General features: G+C 49.6%; 1 protein-coding gene across 1 annotated transcript in view; it reads left to right on the top strand.

The window, feature by feature from the left end:
* The window catches only part of LOC120375921 (zinc finger protein 850-like), a gene marked incomplete at both ends in the record, with an annotated part of 362646 nt that overhangs the window by 33564 nt on the left and 306801 nt on the right, over positions 1 to 22281 (top strand). The window lies entirely within an intron of this gene.

The raw sequence follows: 22281 nt of genomic DNA, 5'->3' as shown, positions 1-22281 counted from the left end.
CTCTCTAACATTGCAGTTCTCCTCAAATACTTGCTGAAACTGTGCACTGCTGTTGGTCTGGAGCTCACGTGAGAGCACTTTATTCAGGTCATTCAATGTGTGAAATTCAAGATCTGATGGTTAATTTGAAAATCAGGAAAAGGGAAGGAGAAAACTCGAAAGAGGTTCCTCCTGGCGCTCACGTCCGTGAACCCGAATACTCCCTCAGTCCTCAAAGAGAGACCTGGAGAAGGAGACTTGCTGAAGCAAAGCCACAGGGGTCTCTGAGGTTTCCCTGGCCCCTAGCCCCTGTCCTGCCTGGCTGATGTCAGCATCTCTCTGTAAGGTCATCACCTCCCCACCACCTTTGACCAATAGTCTGGCTCCGCTTGCTGCAGCTCTTCTCCCCGCACAGATCTGCTCCCTGGGCAGCTTCTACGGCTCGTGCTGCAGTCTTTGTGCAAAAGGCCTTTGTGATGTCACTGCCACACCCCTCCCTTCCTGTGCTAATATCCTGCCCCTGGCCAGGCACTTTGGGGGTTTGAGCTACTCCCTGTAGATCACCCCACTCAAGGAGCGTTCATTCTAGGCAGCAAGCCGGCTAGACAGTAAAACATCAGATGCTGCTCCCAATGCTACACTCAGTTTTTCAGAAATTAGTTGACTTTATGGCCAGAAGAGACCATTAGAGCATCTAATCTGACCCCCTGCATATCACAGGCTTCCTGTATGACACAAGAGCTACTTTTGGGGCAAACATATTCCAGAAAGGCATCTAGTCTTTATCAAATGACATCAGGAGATGGAGAATCCACCACTTTCCTTGGTAGCTTGTTCCTGTGGTGAATCATCCTCGCTGTTGAATATTTGTGCCTTAGTTGTAATATGAATTTGTCTCTTTTCACCGTCCAGCCATTGGGGCTTGTTATGCCTTTCTCTGCTTTAATACCCAATCTTTTCTCTCCATTAAGGCCCTTCTACACCCCCCAGAGCCCAGACCCCACAGCCGGGGCCCCAGACACCCCCACAGCCCCAGCCAGGGTCCTGCCAGATCTTCCCTGGCCCCCAGTCCCCAGAGTCCCTGGCCAGGGGCCCCAGACACCCCCAGAGCCCCACCAGCCACAGGGAGAGCTGGACACTGGCGAAGGGGAGAGAAAATGGGGCACAATCGGGGGGGGGGACAGGGAACTTCTCAGGGGTTGGGGGAGGGGGGGGTCACCCTGGGGGCTGCTCGTGGCTCTCTAGGGAGAAAGGGGGCAGGACGGGGGGTCGGCGGGGTGCCCACGGAGGGAAGCAGTAAATCCGAGGGGATCTCAGCCCCCCCCCTTTCTCTCCCCGCTCCTCGGGGGTCACCGGCTCCCCCCCCCCCGCCCGCCCGCCCGCCCGCCATGTCCGGGCTGCACCGACACTTCCCCCCCCGCCCCTTCCCCAGCCCCCCCGGCCCCACCCCCGGGCTCGCGCCGGGACCTGGAGGCTGCAGCTCCGCAGCGGGGGCTGGGCACGGGGGGGGTTAGTGAAGGTCGCTCCCGCCGCGATCTGCGTATGCCCAGAGCCCCAGCGGCACAAACCCTTCTCCGGCTCCCTCGCCGACGTCACTTCCGCTCCACTGAGAGCCCGGAACTACATCTCCCAGCCTGCCCCGGGGGCGCGTCCGCCCTCTCCAGCCCGGGTGAGGGAGGGGTCAGTAGCTGGAACTGCGCATGCTCCGTGCGAGCCCCGCTGGGGGCGGGAGAACAAAGCTGCTGCTGCCGCCTCCGTGTGAGCCGGTGAGTGAGAGACCCCGGGGGGGGCGGGCACGTGACTCTGCCCCGGGGAACCTGGGAGAAGCCTCGGAGCCGCCTCGGCCCCGGGAGCTGCAGCAGGATCCGCTGGGACCGGGGGGGCGGAGCCTGGACCCCGGACCCCGGGGTCCCTGTGCGGGGGGAGAAGCCGGAGTTGGGGGGGGGGGAGTTAATTGGCTCCTGTCCCTGTTTGCGCCTCTCGCCCCCGGTACAGAGTCTCTCCGGTTCTGCCCCGTTTCTCTCTCGGGGTCTCGCTCGGGCTGTAACATCTGGGGAGATTCGCCCCCCCCCCATTACAGTCCCAGTTACTGCCCCTAACTACCAACACAGCCACCAGCCACCTGCCCATCCCCCACTGCTGCCCCCTTCCCTCATCCAGGGACCTGCCAGCTCCCCCACCCCCTTTGCCCTCTTAAAGCAGCTCCTCACAGGGCTCCCTGCTGCCTGTGGGGGTGGGAGGAACCATCACTTTGTGTATATGTATTGGATACTAATATAAAATCCAGTCCAACAGCCCCCCCTTTTCCCTCTAGTTATGTAGCAGTGATATAAAATCCCCTCAGATCTCGACGGTGTTCATAGACTATCAGGATTGGAAGGGACCTCAGGAGGTATCTAGTCCAACCCCCTGCTCAAAGCAAGAACAATCCCCAGATTTTTACGCCAGTTTCCTAAATGGCCCCCTCAAGGATTGAACTCACAACCCTGGGTTTAGCAGGGCAGTGCTCCAACCACTGAACTATCCCTCCCCCCTCTCATGTTATCACTTGGGTAGTTTCTGATATGTATTCTCTGCAAATCTAAAAATTATCCTAAACCCCACTTTTTCTCTAATTGTCTATTTCTAAATGACTATGGCCTGAGATTTTTTCCCTGTCTCTTTAATTATAAAATACTAAGAAAATCTCAGATTTACACCTTTTCTCAGATTCCTGAACATGGATATAAAATATTGGCAAATGTTGCCCATTTTCTCTCTATTCAGTTATCAGATATTGATGTGACACACTCAGATTTTACCTCGTATGAACAACTGATATAAAATCCCTCTAATTTTCCACTTTCCTCTCTAAATGTATTTAATACCCATCAAATCCAGAGGCCTCCCCCTGTTTGGGGGATCAGTGGTTCCCAGCTGGTAACAGGAGAGTTGGCTGGACCCTTTTCTTTTCTCCAGCTGGCACTGGGTGAGGAGGTCACTCTGAGTGCAGTGTGGGTCCAGAAGTATCCCAAAGCCCATGACAAATGGTCTCTGGGAGGGGTTGCTTCCCGCAGTGCAAAGATGTAGCTAGTGACAGGGCATGGACCTTTCTTGCCCTCCAGGCCTTCCATTCTCCTGTTAAAGCAGCACCCCCCAGGGATCCCTCTGCCTGTGTGACTGGCCAGCAGGGGACAGTGATAACTTTCTATCCATTTAGCAGACACAGTGAGGTAACTGTTGCTAGGGTAGGGGATGGGGTGTCTGTGTGGGGAGATTGCAGCTGGAGCTGAAGGGGCATTGTGGGAGGGGGAGGCCTCTGTGTGACTGGATAGGGGGTTCTGGAGGTTTGGGGGGGTGGGTTCTGATGTGCCCAGCCCTGAGGCTGTGGGTCCTGGAGGTGGGTAGCACTGGGGACTTGTTGGTGCAGAACAGTGAGGGTGGGCGTCTCTTGGGGAGGCGGGGCAGGGGGCTGGAGGGAGCCTGGTGCTGTGCCAGGGGCTCAGTCATGCCCAATGCATAGAACTGGGTGGGGGAGTGCCAGGCGCTAGGTCGGGATGCCAGGCAAGCAGAGGGAGGGGTCCCATTGTAAAGCATCAGAGGGTCCCAGGCAAATGGCCTGGCAGGTCCTGCTGGAAGACAGGTGGGGTCCTAGGCAGGCAGTAGGGGAATCCTGGGCAGGCAGTGAGGGACTGAATTCCCAGTGAGGGGTCCCCTGGGGGGGTGGTCCCTGGTTGTTGGGGGCTCTTGGTGGGGGGAACCTTTAGGATTCCCAGCCTGCCAGTGATGGTCTGGTGGGGGTTCTCTGGCCAGTGGGGTGCTGAGGGGTATCTGAAGTTCTTGTTCAGGGATTTTGGTGGTTGGGTCCCAGGGAATATCTGGTGGGACTCTGGCTGCGGGGTCTGGGCTCTGGGTACTGGGGGTGTCTGGGGGGCCCTGGATGGAGGCTCTGGGGGCTGCTACTAAACATGCTCCTTCTCTCTGATCAGCTTGTGCCAGAGTCCTGACTCCAAGCACATCCCAGCATTCCCCAGCCAGGCCCAGTCACCATGATAACTTTCTAGCCACTTATCAAACATCTTGAAAACTCCAGGACCTTCCAGTTCCATTGGGAAAATTTGTGCCCCGAGTCCTCATACTAGATCTTGGGGGTGCGGCAGGTGGGAAGGGGGCTAGAAATGCCACACAATGGTCTCTTCCACAACATTCTGGACTCATTCATTCTGAAATCTGGTTTCATTGAGACCATTGTTAATCCAGAGTCACTGCATGGAAAGACAAGGAGTGACTCCAGATGGACAGTGGGGCAAATGAGATCAGCAGTTCTCCCTGTGAGGAGGGGCTCTCATTAGCTGCTCTCCCCAGAGAGCTAAAGGAGGGAAGCTGCTCAAACGCTCTGTCCCTCTCTGCCCGGGATATTGGGGTTCAGCTTCCTGGGTCAGACCCTGCAGCCTCCATTGTGATCTGGGAGACCAGGCATGTATTGCAGCATCCCTGGGAAGAACCACTTTCCAGTGATCAAGAAAAGGATCAGACAGAGGAAAAGCTGGTTCTTGACTCCATATTCCCCCTGCTGGGCTGTGACTGCCAGGGGGTCAGTGTCCGAGGGAATCCCCCACAGTGACTCCTTTGGTTCTGCTCTTTTCTAGCCTTGTGTTCAGAGACTTAGTTATGAGATTGGGAGAGGGAGAAGGAAGGTTAAAAATCTCTCTGTGGGCTTAGCCTGGCAGGAGGGGCCAGGTCTACACTGTAATACAGAGATTGAGCATTTTCCCAGGATGGCAGAATCTAGGATGTCTGTCTGCAGGGAAAGGGCCTGGGGGAATCGTCCTGTGACATTAACTAAAGCATGTTCTGTAACCCCCACAACTGCCCTTCTCACCTTCCCACGCTGCAGAATGACGTCCGTGTTTCACTCCAGCTCATCCCATCCTGCCATGGGACAGGGGAGAGAAATGGCTGCAGAGGAGCCTGTTCAGGTAGGGATTGTCGGGGGGGTTTCTGGTGGGTTCCTGCAGGAGGGAGAGGGACAGCAAATACACCGGAGATGGGAAGATTTGCACAGTCTGGTTTGGAGCCGGGCAGGAAATGCACAGGGTGGGGAAGGGAGGAGGACAGCTTGTGACATTCCTGCTGGGGGGAGTTTAATGAGTGGCCCAGATTCTAGGAACAGACCCATGAGATTAGGACGTGGAAATACCCCAATTTGTGAAACAGAAAATAACCCTCCTACCTGGGGCTAGGAAAACTGACCAGACTCCCAGTGCTGGAGCCTGACCTGACTGACCAGCCGCTGTGAGATATGAAGGGGGCACCCACAAGTGAGGTTTAGGGGAGATTCCCCTCCCTTCATATCCAGCTCCTCACAATGGGGAGGGTGTTGGGCTTCCTACCAGAGATCTCTCCCTGGTCCCTGCTAGGGGCTCCATCTCCTTTATCTGTCTGTGGCTAGTAGGAGTGTGATGGATCTGCTGGGAGAGAAAAGGGACTCTCTATTCGTCCCCTTAACCTGGTGTTTCCAGGATGCTCTGAGTGGGGTGGAGGTGGGACTCTGACTGTGATCCACCCAAAGCTTGCATTTGATTGGCTTCTCTCCCCCACAAATAGTGGGGCTGTGAGTGAGGCAGCAGGTACTGAGTGTTGGACTCTTGCTCTTTCAGGGGCCAGTGACCTTCAAGGAGGTGGCTGTGTATTTCTCCAGGGAAGAGTGGGCTCTGCTGGACCCTGCTCAGAGAGCCCTCTACAGAGACGTCATGCAGGAGAACTATGAGACTGTGACCTCGCTGGGTAAGGATTCCTGTCCCCTCAGTTCTTGGAAGGGGAAATGAAGAGATACGGTTCATGCCAGCCCCACAATGCCACCTCTGCTCTGTCCTGTCTCTGCATCACCCCAATATGCCAGTGACCCACACACTGCCACAGACCCTCCCCTGCTGCAGAACACAGGAACAATATTGCACAGTCTCAAATATCTCCTGTTTGCATAAGTAAACTTCTTTGAGATATGGCGACCACATCTGAACGCAGTGTTATGCTCCTACAAAGCACGCAGGATCTTTATAGAGGAAGGACACACTCACACTCACACTCACACTCTCTCCCTCTCTCTCTCTCTCTCTCTCTCTGCCAGAGCAGTTCATAGTTACCACTCTGTTGTAGCTCGAGTCAATCTAATGGCCAATTACACTGAGCACGAGTGTGGGGCTGGGCTCTTGTCGGTCGCAATCCAATGCTCCGGGAGTGTGGCAAGATGAACCCAAAGTCCCATGGCCAAGCACCCTGGTTCTTATAGGGTTTTTTCCTTTGTTGAACTCTATGGATTTTGCTGTATCAGTTTGTGATCGGTTACTTCTTAACTGGTGTAAACATTCTAGTGCACCTCTGAGAGGGTCAGTCTGTCCTTTGTTCTGATTTAATCAATTGTCCTCAGGGGTGCCAGCCTTGACCTCAGGGTCATCAATCTGCCCTTCGTTATGGATGCACGTTGTTGATTCTTTGATGTCCTTTAAGTCTCTTGACTCCTTCTTCCTTGACTCTGGCTATAACAATGGCCTTTACACCTTCTCTTTTCCTGATGCATACATCCTCATTCACACAAACCCACTGAGAATACAAACAGTAGTATTTTATATCGAGCAAAAATGCATTGCAAATGAAACCTTGCCTTCAATGTTTCTCTAATCTACTTAGCATAGACACAATAGAGAATCCTGTCTCTTATTTACTAAACCTTAAAACAAAGACATGTAGATTTAACTAGAGTGCCTAATTTGTAATACATAGAGGAAACCATAGTAGACAGTGTAACTTATCCTAAAACAAAAGATGACCATAATCAGTCAGAAGGATTCTTCTGGTCTGTCATTCCTTTCTGCTATTCAAACAGGGTGGCTGACAGGATGAAATCAAATCATACATTAAATTCTCACAGTACATTATAAAATCCAGCTCCTACAGCCGTATTCGAGATGTGGGTGCACCATAGATTTATATACAGGCAATATGATATTTTCTGTCTTTTCTATCCCTTGCTTAATGATTCCCAGCATTCCGTTCGCTTTTTGACTGCCGCTGCACATTGCGTGGATGTTTTCAGAGAACTATCCATGACTCCAAGATCTCTCTCTTGAGTGGAAACAGCTAATTTACACCTCATCATTTTGTATGTATAGTTGGGATTATGTTTTCCAATGGGCTGCACTATGTGCTGTCCTGACATCTAGTACTGCTGAGATCCTGCATTCAGTACTATCCCTGCCCTTCCTGTTCCCTTTCTCCACTGAACCCCACCAGCCCATGGTTACTGTTCCCAGCTTCCCCAGGACTCTCTCATTGTCTCTGGACCTCTCCGTCAGCAAGAAGCAGTGGCAGGGAGACTTGCCCTCTCTCTAGAGTCTTGGATTTCTGGGACATGGATTTACTTTCTCTGTGTTTTAGGAGCCTCTTTGAAATTGAGTGTCTGTGACATTAACTACAGTGCAATCTGGAGTGTTGAACAGCTGTGTCCCCTCAGTTTCCCAAGCTGGGGTGACTTTTACACTGTTTTACTGTGAGAGCAGCCGCTCCTGGGCAGGTAACACACAGTCTCCAGCATGTAACTCACTCCCAGCTACACAGTATTGATAGGGAAAATTTGCCCCCCCTGTCCAGCCTAGGTTATTATTTGCTTGCAGCATTTATTGTATTAGGCCCAAAGGCCTATAGTCTAGACAACTGTTATATATAAAGCCAAGGTTTGCATTTCTGCTTTTAATATGTTTATCTGTACAGAGGGCATTCAGGGAAAATGAGGAACCAAAAGAAGGAAATGAGATAGGAGTGTTCAGCTTGTTTTTGCTTTCTGTATGAATTTTAGCTGGCATAAGTAACCGCAGAGAAGGGGTCTTAAGACTGGCAGACCACCAACGAAAACTGCCCAGAAACAATGAAAGGAAAAACCATATATGGAAGAAGATTGTAGTAGCTTGCTTATGTTATAAGTGTTACTCCCAAATAAGGGAATTTTAAGAAAATGCTAATTTGCGGTTTTAACCTATATAAGTGTGATAAGAATTGAAACAGGCAGAGGGGAGCTTAACCCTTATAGGGAATACGCTACCTCTCTCCCTGCATGCATGCTTGTACTCTAATAAAGTGCCTCAGGCTGCCTGATTCTAAATTCAAAGGTGTGGTCAATTTTTCCACAACAATTTGGGGCTCGTCCGGGATCCACAGATGACATCCCTGGATCGGAGGACATGGGCGGTTCCCTTCAGACCCGGGCCCATCTAACAGGTAAGAGACCTTTTGAAATCTCTAGAGGGTCTGAAGGAGGACTGATCCGTAGGCTCCGGCTTGGGGTAAGTCACAAGCTGGATCTGAACTTTTAACATCAGGCAGGCCAGACGCCTTTTCTTGAGGTTGGTTTGACCCGTGTAAATCCCGGCGTGGTAACGAGTCCGGAGTTGGTTGGTTGGTTGTTTGGAAGTGCCGGCAAGCTCAAGCCTCGGACCCGCGCTCCTTTTCGTCCGAGGGAACTGATAGCCTTTTTTGGGGTTCGGGGGTCCCAGAGCCACTAGGTTGGGAGGGACCAGAGCAGTATTCGCCCTGGCGACTGTGCCAGGAACGTGCCTGTATGTGTGAGGCCGTGCGGCCTGTGTGTGTATAAGGCCGAGCGGCCGGAGTGTGTTGGTCGTGGACAGACGCCCCAGACCCCCTGCGAAGCAAGAAATTGCTCGTGACCGGGGGTGTTCTGAAAGCAAGCTCCACAACCCGCTTGACGAAAAATTGAAAAGCTTCCCTGACTGGCAGGCCCTGGTAAGTGGCTAACCAGTCAGGGTGCTTGTGTGTTCCCCATCCTGTTGCCCTTTACCCCTCCACGTCCCCATGATCCTGTGACCGCTCTTTGAGCACTGCCTTCACCGAAGGCCGCAGGGTCCCTTTGTCCCCCCCCCGGAGCTATAAGCTCCCTTCCCTTCTCGGAGAGGAGGGAAGCCCCAGGGAAACTGCACCGTCGGCTCGGAAGCTGCTGCAGCACCGTTGGCTTGAAGGCTGGTGCTCAGGGCTGAAGAGAGACGTGCGGAGACCACGGGCTTTTCTGTTAGCCCGCCCCCCTTACCCGCTCGCCCTGTAGGTTTGGCAGAGGCGGTATCCCGAGCCTCGGAACCTGCTCCCTTGTGTTCCTGCCATGGGCAGGTCAGTGGGCCACTGGTGATAGAACCGGGGCAGTCCTAATAAGCATTCCTTGTGTGATTGGCTTGAGTAGAAGCAAGAGCTGGAGTGAGAATGGGGTCCGGAGGGTCAAAAGCCATTCCGGTCCCACCTAAAGGCACGCCTGCTGCTTATATGTATGTACATTATGGTTCGTTGACGTGTAAATATTTAGAGAAATGGAATTGGTATACTAGGGATGATTTGAAACTGCAGTTTCCCCTGGAGGGAAGTTTTGACCTTGACAAGATTGTACACCTCAGGGGTGCACTCCTTGTCAACGCCATGCTTGTGTTGTGAAGGTTGTTTTGTGTTGGTTATAGGTTTGGGGTTAGAACCCCCTCCGAGGTAGAAGCCACTATGGACCCTGGGAAGTGAGTAACCCCAGAGTGGCCCTAGAGATAAGGTTGGCCAAGGCTCTCGTCAGTAATAGGCAGACAGTGGAGGGGCCGTAAAACTAGCTGCCAGTAATTGGAGCTAAAAGCCCGTAGGTGTGTCAGTGAATCCTGAAATAATTAAGAGTTACACCCTGACTGATGGTGACAGGGGCAGAAGGGCACATGGTAAATGTGGTATGTTTTATTGTGTGTTTTGTCTATTGTGCTAGCATGTCTGTTAGGTGTTTTATATTTAGCCCTTTAGGGATGCCTGTCAGCTGGGTTGTAATTGTCTGCCCGGTATCCATAATGGGGGCATGGGGGAATCTAAGCAGATTCCCATGCCAGAGAAGGGCACTCCTGCCACGTATATATACCCAAATTATGGTCCTAGGAAGTAGATAGGAAGCTGCTGCCCAGCCCCCACAGGCCCCGAGGGTAAGAAATATCAAAAAGATTTGTTTTGTGAATTAAATTCTGTAATCACCAAATGGTGTGTATCTGGATGTGTCTGATCCCGCTCACAATGAGGTCCTGACAGGTTTTCAGAAGGATACTCTACAGGAGCAGACCGACCCCGGCCCTTCCTCGTTGCAACAGGAACAGCTGGTGAAGGTCTCTCCCTCCCTGCGGGCATTGTGAGCTGATCATGCCAACCAGGTTGGGCACATTGGGGCTGCCCAACTGGCTGAAATTTTGCCTAAACCCAGCAAGACCACTTCCCAAAGTATAGTAGAACCCTCTCTCAAAGTAGACCGAGAAGGGAATTTTACTATGCTGTTGATGCTGTTGTTTTTTTTACCTTTCCCATTGTCTGTAGCCCTGTTATTATTCTTTCTTATAATGTACCGGTGCTGAGGTGTTGTTATCGCCTCAAAAGAGGATTGTATCAAGTCCGGACATAGAAAAATGTTGTTATTAAATAAAATGCATCAAGATGTAATGTGGGTATGTAAATAGCTGTATATAAATAGATAAATGGGGGTTCAGTCAAAAGGCCCACCCTCCTTGCTAAATTGGTAGTGAAACAATGCCTGTGCCCATGAAAAGAACTAACGTAGCAAGAAAAAAAAGGATCGGGCCCATATAAGCAGGCAACCGCAGTTTGAGGAAGTTAAAAGAAGGAAAGTTAAAAATTAACTCTGTAGTTATTGGAGGAAATTAAGCAATAAGACTGTCTGTGAATAATCCAGGCAAGAGGTTATTTAAGTAAAATCATTTGACTGTAAAAGATAGTAAATTTTGTTAAAACCACGTATGGTAGGTACAACCTGTGTTTTATAATAAATTGGTGTTGTTTTGGGGTTGTAAAAACAAACAAACAGAAACTAGTGTTAATTTTGGAATTTAGTATTTAATCCTTAAGGTAATGTAATGTGTTATAAAATTTTGGTAAAAGATTTTAAATCTGTTTTGGTAACAAATAGCAAATAAAAGCTGTAGTAAGTACCCCACACTAAGCCTTAAGGTGGCTCTATGCAATCAACGGTTACGTTGTCAAGGGAAAGCCAAAATGGATTGTGTTTTCCATTTAAAAATCAACATGTATTTAAAAACGGAAGTTAAAAGATAAAAACCATTAAAACCTGACCTGTCTATAAAACAAATACAGGAAATATGGGGAGTAATTTGAGTAATTCCTCAGTTTTGCCTACAATCAGTAAAGGTATTTATAAAGGAAAATTATTTAGATTAATTATATGTTTAAATGTTGTAATTGTAAGTATGTGTTAATTTTAGTAAAGTATTTTCTGTAAAAAGACAAATGCCAAAACTGCTGTAAAACTTTGGCATACCTGTGAGTAGCAACAGTGATTGTGAACTTAATATATTGGACAAATTGTAATAAGTTATGTGCAGCTTCATAGATCTAGTATGGTAATATGCCTTTTGAAGGCCACTCCCAATTGAAAGGCCTAATTAAGCTTTTTTACAATTTGTACCAGGGCACCTAATGCAACTATCAACAGTGCCCTGCTGGCTTTGGCTCAGATGAACATTTATTTAATACATAACACAATGCTTAATTATTGCAAGAGACTAATGAAATGTGTTAGGTCTTTTTATATATAGTAGCTCTGCTGCTTGCTGAAACCAGAAGGCTGAATCTACATGGAGGTCCACCAGTGAGAAACTACCCTGGCCTCATTCTGAAAGACCCTTATCAAATCCTGTTAATTGCCAACACCGCTGTGAAGTGTCGAAAACTGACTACCTGCCCATGTTTCTCACTGTAATGGCTCTCCGACTGATGATCGGTCTATCCTTCCTTCTGGCGTTGTTGCTCCTTCTAAACAGCAGGAGTGAAGGACAAGGTAAAAATGTGGCAACCTTTCCTTTGTCGGCTGACAGACCCACTGAGCCTTTGAATCTTGCTGAGAAAACAACCTCTCCACCTAAGGACATAATAAAGCCTCCAAGCAGGCAAGGTGATTGTACTAGTAACCTCTCCCTTGCCGCCTCACTGCCGGACAGCTAAGTGAATTAAGACTACGAAATCTCGAAGAATAGCTTGCGGAAGCTAGCCAAAACTACCTGAAAATGAAACTTGTTAAAGACACCCTGCCTGAACCTGCGGATACTTCATGCCACCCGTTGCAGCCAGGAGACTGGGTCTACCTTAAAGTGCACCAACGGAAATCCTCCCTGGCACCTCGGTGGAAGGGCCCTCACCAGGTGCTGTTGGTTACTCACATGGCAGTCAAGTACCAGGGATTCCCACGTTGGGTCCATGCCTCTCACTGTAAAAAGGTTACCCCACCTTTGGATCCCACTACGGCACCCTTCGTTCCTGAGGTTCAAGACCAATTCACTAAAAGGGACTATAATCTAGTAGAAAACCCTTTAACACCTGAGCCTCAGGAAAAGGAGCCAAGATATAACCTCAAAAAAAGACTCTAAAGGAAAACTAGGAAAAGACTTATTTCCGATCTGTTAAAAGACTTATTGCAATGGCTGATCCCAGAGCAAAAACCAAAGAATCAGCCATGGTGCGAAAGTAGCTTATGCCGTCCCTTTGGTTTATTTGTGTAACTATGTTTTTTTTATTGCTTTTGAATCTTCATGATACCCTTATGTTTTTTTGGATGTCAGGGAAAGTTAATGCACCCGTTACCCCGATCCCTATAACATCTTTAAGTCCCCCCTTACGAAAGACCAAACCGATCTTGTACAAAACAAAACCAACCCCACCCACAAAGCCATGTCCAGCCCCAGTAAAGAAAAGGATAGCGCGGTCGGCTGAGGTGAGGAAGGGAATTACACCTTTGACCATGAAAGATATAGAGAATTGGCCCTGGTATAAAAGACGCAATATAGTCCACTGGCAGGGGGGAACATGTGGAATATATTCTTGGGAATGTGGTACCGAATGGCTGGCAGGATTTATCCCACAAGCTGCACATTGTACTAAGGGCCAAGTACCATACCCATGTCAAACTATTCCCTACTTGTTATCGGAACCTAATCCTTCCTTTTCAACAGCCCCAACAAGACAAATTGTTCCTACCCTCCATCCCCGCCCCCACCAAGAACACAACATGACCTTTGACGATTTTACATGGCCTAGGCCCTCTTCTATTAGCAATTTATTTTCTTATTGTTCAACCAAATTAGTTTTTTTGCTCAAGGCCACCTTTACCAGCGAGTAATGGAGTGGGAACCTTTGGGAACTGTACGTGTTCATTCTATTAACGTTTCTGTTTATTATAATACCACACCCACAAAAACCGTTTCCTTTATGCAACAGTGGGGAAAGGATACAGATGCAATGTTATTCCCTGGCCTGTGTCAAACCCTTAATACCCAGGGTACCTTTTGTTTCCTAATCACCCAGGTGACAGTAGATGCTGTAACCACCCATAGACGATGTTCCACGCAAACCAAATTTTTGTGCAAAGAAACTTTCCCTCTCACTGAAAATATTATATGTATTCTTGTTCAATTTACCCCTATACATACTGTTAACGAGACCATATCTAAGCAGGGTGTACAAGTCCACCCCCAACAGTTGTGGTATGAACCTTTGGAAACTATTGATCCCGAGGGATTTAAATGGACTATACTTAATGCCACATTAGGGACTATTAGGTTTATATTGCTTTTGACTCATTTTCAAATTGCCACCATTTATCCTAATTGTACCCGGGGGGCGGCCATCCCACTAGTATTATAACGTGTTTGGATCCATAAGTCTAGGAAAAGGAGGGATCTTCCTAACGCATTGTGGAAGGGGGCAAATAGTGTTGCCTCCGCTTGGAGTGTCTATAAGACCTATCAACATGAAAATAGATTGGGACAATTGGAACAAGCAGCGGGTTTTATTGCCGGGGCACAGATCACTGGGATCAAGGCCGGGGTTGGAGAACTACATTTAATCTCCACCCTTAGTGTCATCACCCACGACATGTTAAGCCAAATGATCCGGAGCGTTTCTGAAGCTGGGAAGGCATCGCAGTGGGACCACGCATGTGCAGAGGTACAAGAATTCCTTAATGCCCAATTAAATTCTATTCAAGAAGACCTCAAGCACCAAACTTGGCCCACTGCCCTTACAGATACTTCGGGCGTGCCACCTGACTTATGGCCATGGAAACATACATGGAGATTCTCAGGATGGAATTGCTTAAGCTCATATTGCTCCTTCCAGGCTTATGGTCCTGTGAAAGGTGTTTGGGCCCCCACTTACCGCATTCTCCCTGGACCTTGGGGAGGTTGCTTGTGGGACTGGGTAATCCACCGAGATGTGTGGGAAGTTAAGCCACCCCACGGCCCCAATCGGTTTTTGCTCGGTGCCACGGAAATAAGACCTGATCTTTGGATAGGATTGGGTAATTTGTGGACTTTATGGCCTTTAGAACCGCCCCAATTGCAGTGTATTCGTAAGCTTAGCCCTGGAGAGATTATTACTATACATGAGCACATATGTTGGGAAGGTAGCGGAAACTTAACGAATCTCACTCCCCAGCCCATTATCCAAGCCAATAATAGTTGCATAATAGTTAACTCATTTCACTTAAGGGATTCAATTTTTAATTTAATTACTGACTCTGGCACGCATGCAATTTATTGGCCGGCGGAAAAAAAATATCAACTTTCTTTGTCTTTTATTATTCCAGTTAATTGGACTGCCCTAGTATATGATCGATTTTCCTCTTTAATGTCTCTTTTATCACAAATTCAACACATTTTTTAACTACAAGGGCAGATTTACATCCTTGAAAACATATACAACACTGAACTGCATGCCTTTCAAACAACTCATAGAGTTACAACTCTCTGTACAGACACAGATATCCTTTGTTTTATTATTCTAATTTTATACTCCCGGACCCATAGGTATATTTTATGGGGTCTCTTAGGCGGATTGTTGTTGTGTTTTTGTCTTTGTTTTTGTTGTTTTTGTTGTCCCTGTTTAATACCCATTTTTTATAAGCCCTCTCCCCGGGTGACCCTCGTTCCATTGAGAGAAATAGATGTGGACCTTTGCCCCCCTGACTCCCTTCTTAACCTGAGTATAAAATTGAGTGCTGCTAGTCAGCGACTCATGAGTTACAGTGCAGCACAGGAAAACCCCAGAAAAGTCTCTGTTCCCAGACTTCCCCCAGAAATGTGCATCTTTCCCTGTCCAGCACACTACTGAACACTGCAAGCTCATATGAAGTCTGTCATTTCATCAGTGGAAAATGACATGCACCAGCCTTGTTATCCCATGTAGATGAGTGGACTCATCCCTGCGGCACCCCCTGCTGGTGACTTCTGGGAATTAGCTTATTCCAGCTCCGGTGCACTCTCTGCAGGCTGGTGATCCGCCTGTCCTCTGGCCTCCAGTGTCCCTCCCTGGACCTGGTGCCCCTTTTACCTGGGGTGCTGCCCTCTGGCAGTAACCCCTCAGTCTTAGGGTCTCCCCTCCCCAGGAAACTCCCATCCTCTATGTTTATGTATTGGACTGTAATATAAAATCCAATCAAACAGTCCCCCTTTTCCCTCTAGTTATTCAATAGCTGCCCAGCCCAGGTGTTGACTTTCTGCAGCTGGTACTAGCCCCTTGGGGCAGCCCTGGGCCCCGTTAATACAAATTCTACCACAGACTCCAGGTAACTGAAAGACCTCTGAGAAAGTGCTGGGGACTGGCAAGAAAGTGACTCTACACAAACAGCCTCTCCTCCCATTAGCAATTGCCAGGAGCAAATCCCGCCATGGGAGAGCAAAGTCCCCAGGAATGGGACTTTCCCAGCCAGAGGGGCAGGGAGAGAGGACAGGGGAAGGAGAGTCTGAAAGGGGCAGTGGGAGAAATGAGTGGGGGGAGAGATTTTCAGCTCTCTAGTCCACCCAGACACATGTATTGCAGCATCCCTGGGCAGAACCACTTTCCAGTGAACAAGAAAAGGATCAGACAGAGGAAAAGCTGGTTCTTGACTCCATATTCCCCCTGCTGGGGTGTGACTGCCGAGGGGTCAGTGTCCGAGGGAATCCCCCACAGTGACTCCTTGGATTCTGCTCTTTTCCAGCCTTGTGTTCAGAGACTTTGTTATCGGATTGGGGGATGGAGAAGGAAGGTTTAAAATCTCTCTCTGGGCTTAGCCTGGCAGGAGGGGCCAGGTCCACACTGTAATAAAGAGATTGAGCATTTTCCCAGGATGGCAGAATCTAGGATGTCTGTCTGCAGGGAAAGGGCCTGGGGGAATCGTCCTGTGACATTAACTAAAGCCTGTTCTGTAACCCCCACAACTGCCCTTCTCACCCTCCCAGGCTGCAGAATGACGTCCGTGTTTCACTCCAGCTCATCCCATCCTGCCATGGGACAGGGGAGAGAAATGGCTGCAGAGGAGCCTGCTCAGGTAGGGATTGTCGGGGGGTTGCTGGTGGGTTCCTGCAGGAGGGAGAGGGACAGCAAATACACCGGAGATGGGAAGATTTGCACAGTCTGGTTTGGAGTCGGGCAGGAAATGCACAAGGTGGGGAAGGGAGGAGGACAGCTTGTGACATTCCTGCTGGGGGGAGTTTAATGAATGGCCCAGATTCTAGGAACAGACCCATGAGATTAGGAGGTGGAAATACCCTAATTTGTGAAACAGAAAATAACCCTCCTACATGGGGCTAGGAAAACTGACCAGACTCCCAGTGCTGGAGCCTGACCCGACTAACCAGTGGCTGCTGTGAGATATGAAGGGGACACCCACTAGTGAGGTTAAGGGGAGATTCCCCTCCTTTCGTATCCAGCTCTGCACAATGAGGAGGGTGTTGGGCTTCCTACCGGAGATCTCTCCCTGGTCCCTGCTAGGGGCTCCATCTCCTTTATCCGTCTGTGGCTAGTAGGAGTGTGATGGATCTGCTGGGAGAGAAAAGGGACTCTCTATTCGTCCCCTTAATCTGGTGTTTCCAGGATGCTCTGAGTGGGGTGGAGGTGGGACTCTGACTGTGATCCACCCAAAGCTTGCATTTGATTGGCTTCTCTCCCCCACAAATAGTGGGGCTGTGAGTGGGGCAGCAGGTACTGAGTGTTGGATTCTTGCTCTTTCAGATGCCAGTGACCTTCGAGGAGGTGGCTGTGTATTTCACCAGGGAAGAGTGGGCTCTGCTGGACTCTGCTCAGAGAGCCCTCTACAGAGACGTCATGCAGGAGAACTATGAGACTGTGACCTCGCTGGGTAAGGATTCCTGTCCCCTCAGTTCTTGGAAGGGGAAATGAAGAGATATGGTTCACGCCAGCCCCACAATGCCACCTCTGCTCTATCCTGTCTCTGCATCACCCCAATATGCCAGGGACCCACACACTGCCACAGACCCTCCCCTGCTGCAGAACACAGGAACAGTATTGCACAGTGTCAAATATCTCCTGTTTGCATAAGTAAACTTCTTTGAGATGGGGCAACTACATCTGCATGCAGTGTTATGCTCCTACAGAGCACACAGGATCTTTATAGAGGAAGGTAAATACACAGCATTTATTGAGAATATAACAGTTACCATATGCTTTTTACACACACACACACTCTCTCTCTCTCTCTCTCTCTCTCTTCATAGTTACTGGTCTGTTGTAGATGAAGTCAATCTAATGGCCAATTACACTGAGCACGAGTGTGGGGCTGGGCTCTTGTCGGTCGCAATCCAATGCTCCGGGAGTGTGGCAAGATGAACCCAAAGTCCCATGGCCAAGCACCCTGGTTCTTATAGGGTTTTTTCCTTTGTTGAACTCTATGGATTTTGCTGTATCAGTTTGTGATCGGTTACTTCTTAACTGGTGTAAACATTCCAGTGCACCTTCGAGAGGGTCAGCCTGTCCTTTTGTTCTGATTTAATCAATTGTCCTCAGGGGTGCCAGCCTTGACCTCAGGGTCATCAATCTGCCCTTCGTTATGGATGCGCGTTGTTGATTCTTTGATGTCCTTTAAGTCTCTTGACTCCTTCTTCCTTGACTCTGGCTATAACAATGGCCTTTACACCTTCTCTTTTCCTGATGCATACATCCTCATTCACACAAACCCACTGAGAATACAAACAGTAGTGTTTTATATCGAGCAAAAAGGCATTGCAAATGAAACCTTGCCTTCAATGTTTCTCTAATCTACTTAAAATAGACACAATAGTGAATCCTGTCTCTTACTTACTAAACCTTAAAACAAAGACATGTATATTTAACTAGAGTGCCTAGTTTGTAATACATAGAGGAAACCATAGTAGACAGTGTAACTTATCCTAAAACAAAAGGTGACCATAATCAGTCAGAAGGATTGTTCTGGTCTGGCATTCCTTTCTGCTATTCAAACGGGGTGGCTGACAGGATGAAATCAAATCGTACATTAAATTCTCACAGTACATTATAAAATCCAGCTCCTACAGCCGTATTCGAGATGTGGGCGTACCATAGATTTATATACAGGCAATATGATATTTTCTGTCTTTTCTATCCCTTGCTTAATGATTCCCAACATTCCGTTCGCTTTTTGACTGCTGCTGCTGCACATTGAGTGGATGTTTTCAGAGAACTATCCATGACTCCAAGTTCTCTCTCTTGAGTGGAAACAGCTAATTTAGACCTCATCATTTTATATGTCTAGTTGGGATTATGTTTTCCAATGGGCTGCACTATGTGCTATCCTGACATCTAGTACTGCTGAGATCCTGCATTCAGTAATATCCCTGCCCTTCCTGTTACCTTTCTTCACTGAACCCCACCAGCCCATGCTTCCTGTTCCCAGCTTCTCCAGGACTCTCTCATTGTCTCTGGACCTCTCCGTCAGCAAGAAGCAGTGGCAGGGAGACTTGCCCTCTCTCTGGAGTCTTGGATTTCTGGGACGTGGATTTACTTTCTCTGCGTTTTAGGAGCCTCTTTGAAATTGAGTGTCTGTGACATTAACTACAGTGCAATCTGGAGTGTTGAACAGCTGTGTTTCCTCAGTTTCCCAAGCTGGGGTGACTTTTACTCTGTTTTACTGTGAGAGCAGCCACTCCTGGGCAGTTATCACACAGTCTCCAGCATGTAACTCGCTCCCAGCTACAGTATTGAGTGCTGCTAGTCAGCGACTCAGGAGTTACAGTGCAGCACAGGAAAACCCCAGAAAAGTCTCTGTTCCCAGACTTCCCCCAGAAATGTGCATCTTTCCCTGTCCAGCACACTACTGAACAAGGCAAGCTCATATGAAGTCTGTCATTTCATCAGTGGAAAATGACATGCACCAGCCTTGTTATCCCATGTAGATGAGTGGACTCACCCCTGCGGCACCCCCTGCTGGTGACTTCTGGGAATTAGCTCATTCCAGCTCCCGCGCACCCTCTGCAGGCCGGTGATCCGCCTTCTCCTCTGGCCCCCCATGTCCCTCCCTGGACCTGGTGCTCCTTTTACCTGGGGTGCTGCCCTCTGGCAGTAACCCCTCAGTCTTAAGGTCTCCCCTCCCCAGGGAACTCCCACCCACTATTCCCACCTTGGCTCAGTATAAGGCCAGTCATCGTCTAGCCCCACACCCTGGGGCAGGCTGCAGTATCAGCCACTCATCACTGGCAAGGAGGGTTTGGACCTGCTGCCTTTGCCTACCGCTGGGCTGCCCTCTGCAACCCCCCAGTACCTATTGCCTTCTGCTAGGCCGCAGCCTGGGGCTTTCCAGGCTGGAGCTCCCCAGCTCCTCTGCCTTTCCCCAGCCCTGCTTCACTCAGGTACCCTGTGTCCAGCTCCCTGCAGCCAGGCCCATCTCCCTCTACAAACAGAGAGAGACTCTATCTGCCCCTGGCTTCTCTGCCTTTATAGGGCCAGCTGAGTCTGTTTGGGGCCTGGCCCCAGCTGCAGCCATTTCCCCCAATTAGCCCAGCCTAAAAGCTGCTTTCTCCAGCCACAGCCCCCTCCCAGGGCTGTTTTTAACCCTTCAGAGCAGGAGCGGGGGTCCACCCCGCTACATCCCAAGTGCAGTTTCACTTTAATCCAAACACGCTAGTTGGATAAAACAATAAAACAAGATTGTTTGTTAATTACCAAAAAAAAAGATTTTAAGTGACTACAGGTAACAAGTCATAAAAGTCAGAATTGTTTACAAAAGAAATGCAAGATAAACCACAAATACATTTGTTAGTCTCTAAGGTGCCACAAGTACTCCTGTTCTTTTTACAAACTAACGTGTAAGTCAGGGGTGGGTAAACTACGGCCCGCAGGCCACATCCAGCCCCTGAGCTCCCGGCGTGGGAGGCTCCCCCATCCCCTCCCCTCCCTTCCTCTCCCCTGCTGTCCCCTCGCCCCCGCTGTACCCCTGCAGCCACAACATGCCGCGCCCTCAGCACTCTGGCCCACCGCTCCTGGGCAGTGCTGCAGCAGTGGGACTGCAAGCTCCTACTGCTCTGAGTGGCATGGTAAGGGGGCTGGTCTGCGCGCTCCTGAGGGACCCCGTGTCTAGCTGCAGCAGGCTGCGTGGCTGTGGTAAGGGGGCCAGGGGGTTGGATAAGGGGCAGAGTGCCCTGGGGGGCAGTCAGGGAGCAGGGGGCGGTTGGGCGGGCGGTCAGGGGATGGAGAACTGGGGGGTTTGATAGGCGTAGGAGTCCCTGGGTCTGTCAGGGGGTGGGGTGTGGATATGGGTTCATATCCAGGACCCCACCCCCTACCCAACCCCGCTGCTACCTGTCCCTTGACTGCCCTGACCTCTATCCACCCCCCAGCCCACTGACAGACCCTTGGGACTCCCACACCTATCCAACCCCCATCCTCCCAGAACCTCCGCCCCATCCAACTATCCCCTGACTGCCCCCTGGGACTCCCTGCCCCTTATCCAACGCCCCCACCTCCTTACCATGCTGCTCAGAGCAGCGTGTCTGGCAGTCACGTGGACACGCAGAGCCAGACACACTGCCCTGCAGGAGCGCACAGCCCTGCCCCGCAGGAGCGCTGCCCACGCGGTGGTGTGGCTGCGGGGGAGGGGCTAGCCTCCCTAGCCAGGAGCTCAGGCACTGGGCAGGACGGTCCTGTCGGCTGGATGTGGCCCGTGGGCCGTAATTTGCCCATCCCTGATCAAGGGCATAAACCTATTGAGTCAGCAAGACATGCAGGGGTATGTCTGTGTGCTGAGACTTCCGAGGCTTTTCCATGCCCTGTGCTGTGAAGCTTGTGTTTGGGACACAGGTAGTACAAGCCACATGGCAAAAGGAATATAAAGGGCAGCTGCATCATCTCCATTTTGTCTTCAATCCCTCTTTCTACCTCTGGAGCAACTTCTCTACAAATTGAAGCCTGGAACAAAGGACTGAAAGACCCATCGAACTTGTGGATGTGTTCCAGACGGACTTTCAAGCCAGCAGCTCAACAATACTGCTAATAACCTGATATATAGATTTTGGAATGCATCTCATTGCTTTTCCATTTAACAACTTTTTTTGTGTCGTGTCCTGTCTTGTTTTTCCATGCTAAAGGATTGGCTGGCAGTGTGGTCTTTTGGGTAAGATCCAAACCTATAGTGATCTTGTAATGTGGCTGACCTTTTGGGGTCAGAAAAACATTTTGTATATGAGCAGAGTTTTTAAATAACCTCTCACTGTACTGGACCGAGGTGCTGATTGGGAGTCGGAGAACTGGAATGCAATAAAGGGGGCTGTGTGATTTCTTTCTTCAGCTTCTCGATAACCCGTGTGTGGGATCAGAAGCACAGTTTGTGACTGGTCGTTGAGTTTAACTTCATTGTTAACCACCAGTTTTGGGAGCATCTGCTCTCCCTTTTTCATCCTGCCCTGACCCTGTCATTTTCAGTGTGGACTGCCCCAGGCACACCCGTCACACTAAGCACTGAAGTTAAATTAATAGAATGTTTTTTATGACAAAGTTATGAAATCAAGTGACCTCCTTTGTTTTCTTTCATCTGAGCAGGGTTTCCAATTTCCCAACCTGATGTGATCTCCCAGCTGGAACAAGGGGAAGAGCCATGGGTCCCAGACCTCCAGCATTCAGAAGAAAGAGAGATCCTGAGAGCTCCCTGCACAGGTGAGGAAATATTAAACCAACTCAGAATCTGTAAGTGCCTGAAGGAAACATCTGGGATGCCCTACAATGCCCTTGGGAGGTCTCTCAGTTCAATATTGTCCCTAGCAGGGGTCGTATCCTTAGGGTAAATATAGCTCATGGCTTCCTGTAAACACTAGCAGACACCAGGCAGTAGCTTCCTCCCTTCCCCCTGTGAATTTGGATGGGATGTGAAGCTTGAATTGATCCCCTCCTCTCTCCTGTTTGGGGAAGAACTTGGGGGAGTTAAGTTCCTGATTTTTATTTGACCTCTCTCCAGTACTTGTA

The sequence above is a fragment of the Mauremys reevesii genome, linkage group 12 (genome assembly GCF_016161935.1).
Source record: "Mauremys reevesii isolate NIE-2019 linkage group 12, ASM1616193v1, whole genome shotgun sequence".
NCBI lineage: Eukaryota > Metazoa > Chordata > Testudines > Geoemydidae > Mauremys > Mauremys reevesii.
Note: the sequence above shows the minus strand (reverse complement) of the source record. Positions and strands in the feature narration are given on the sequence as shown.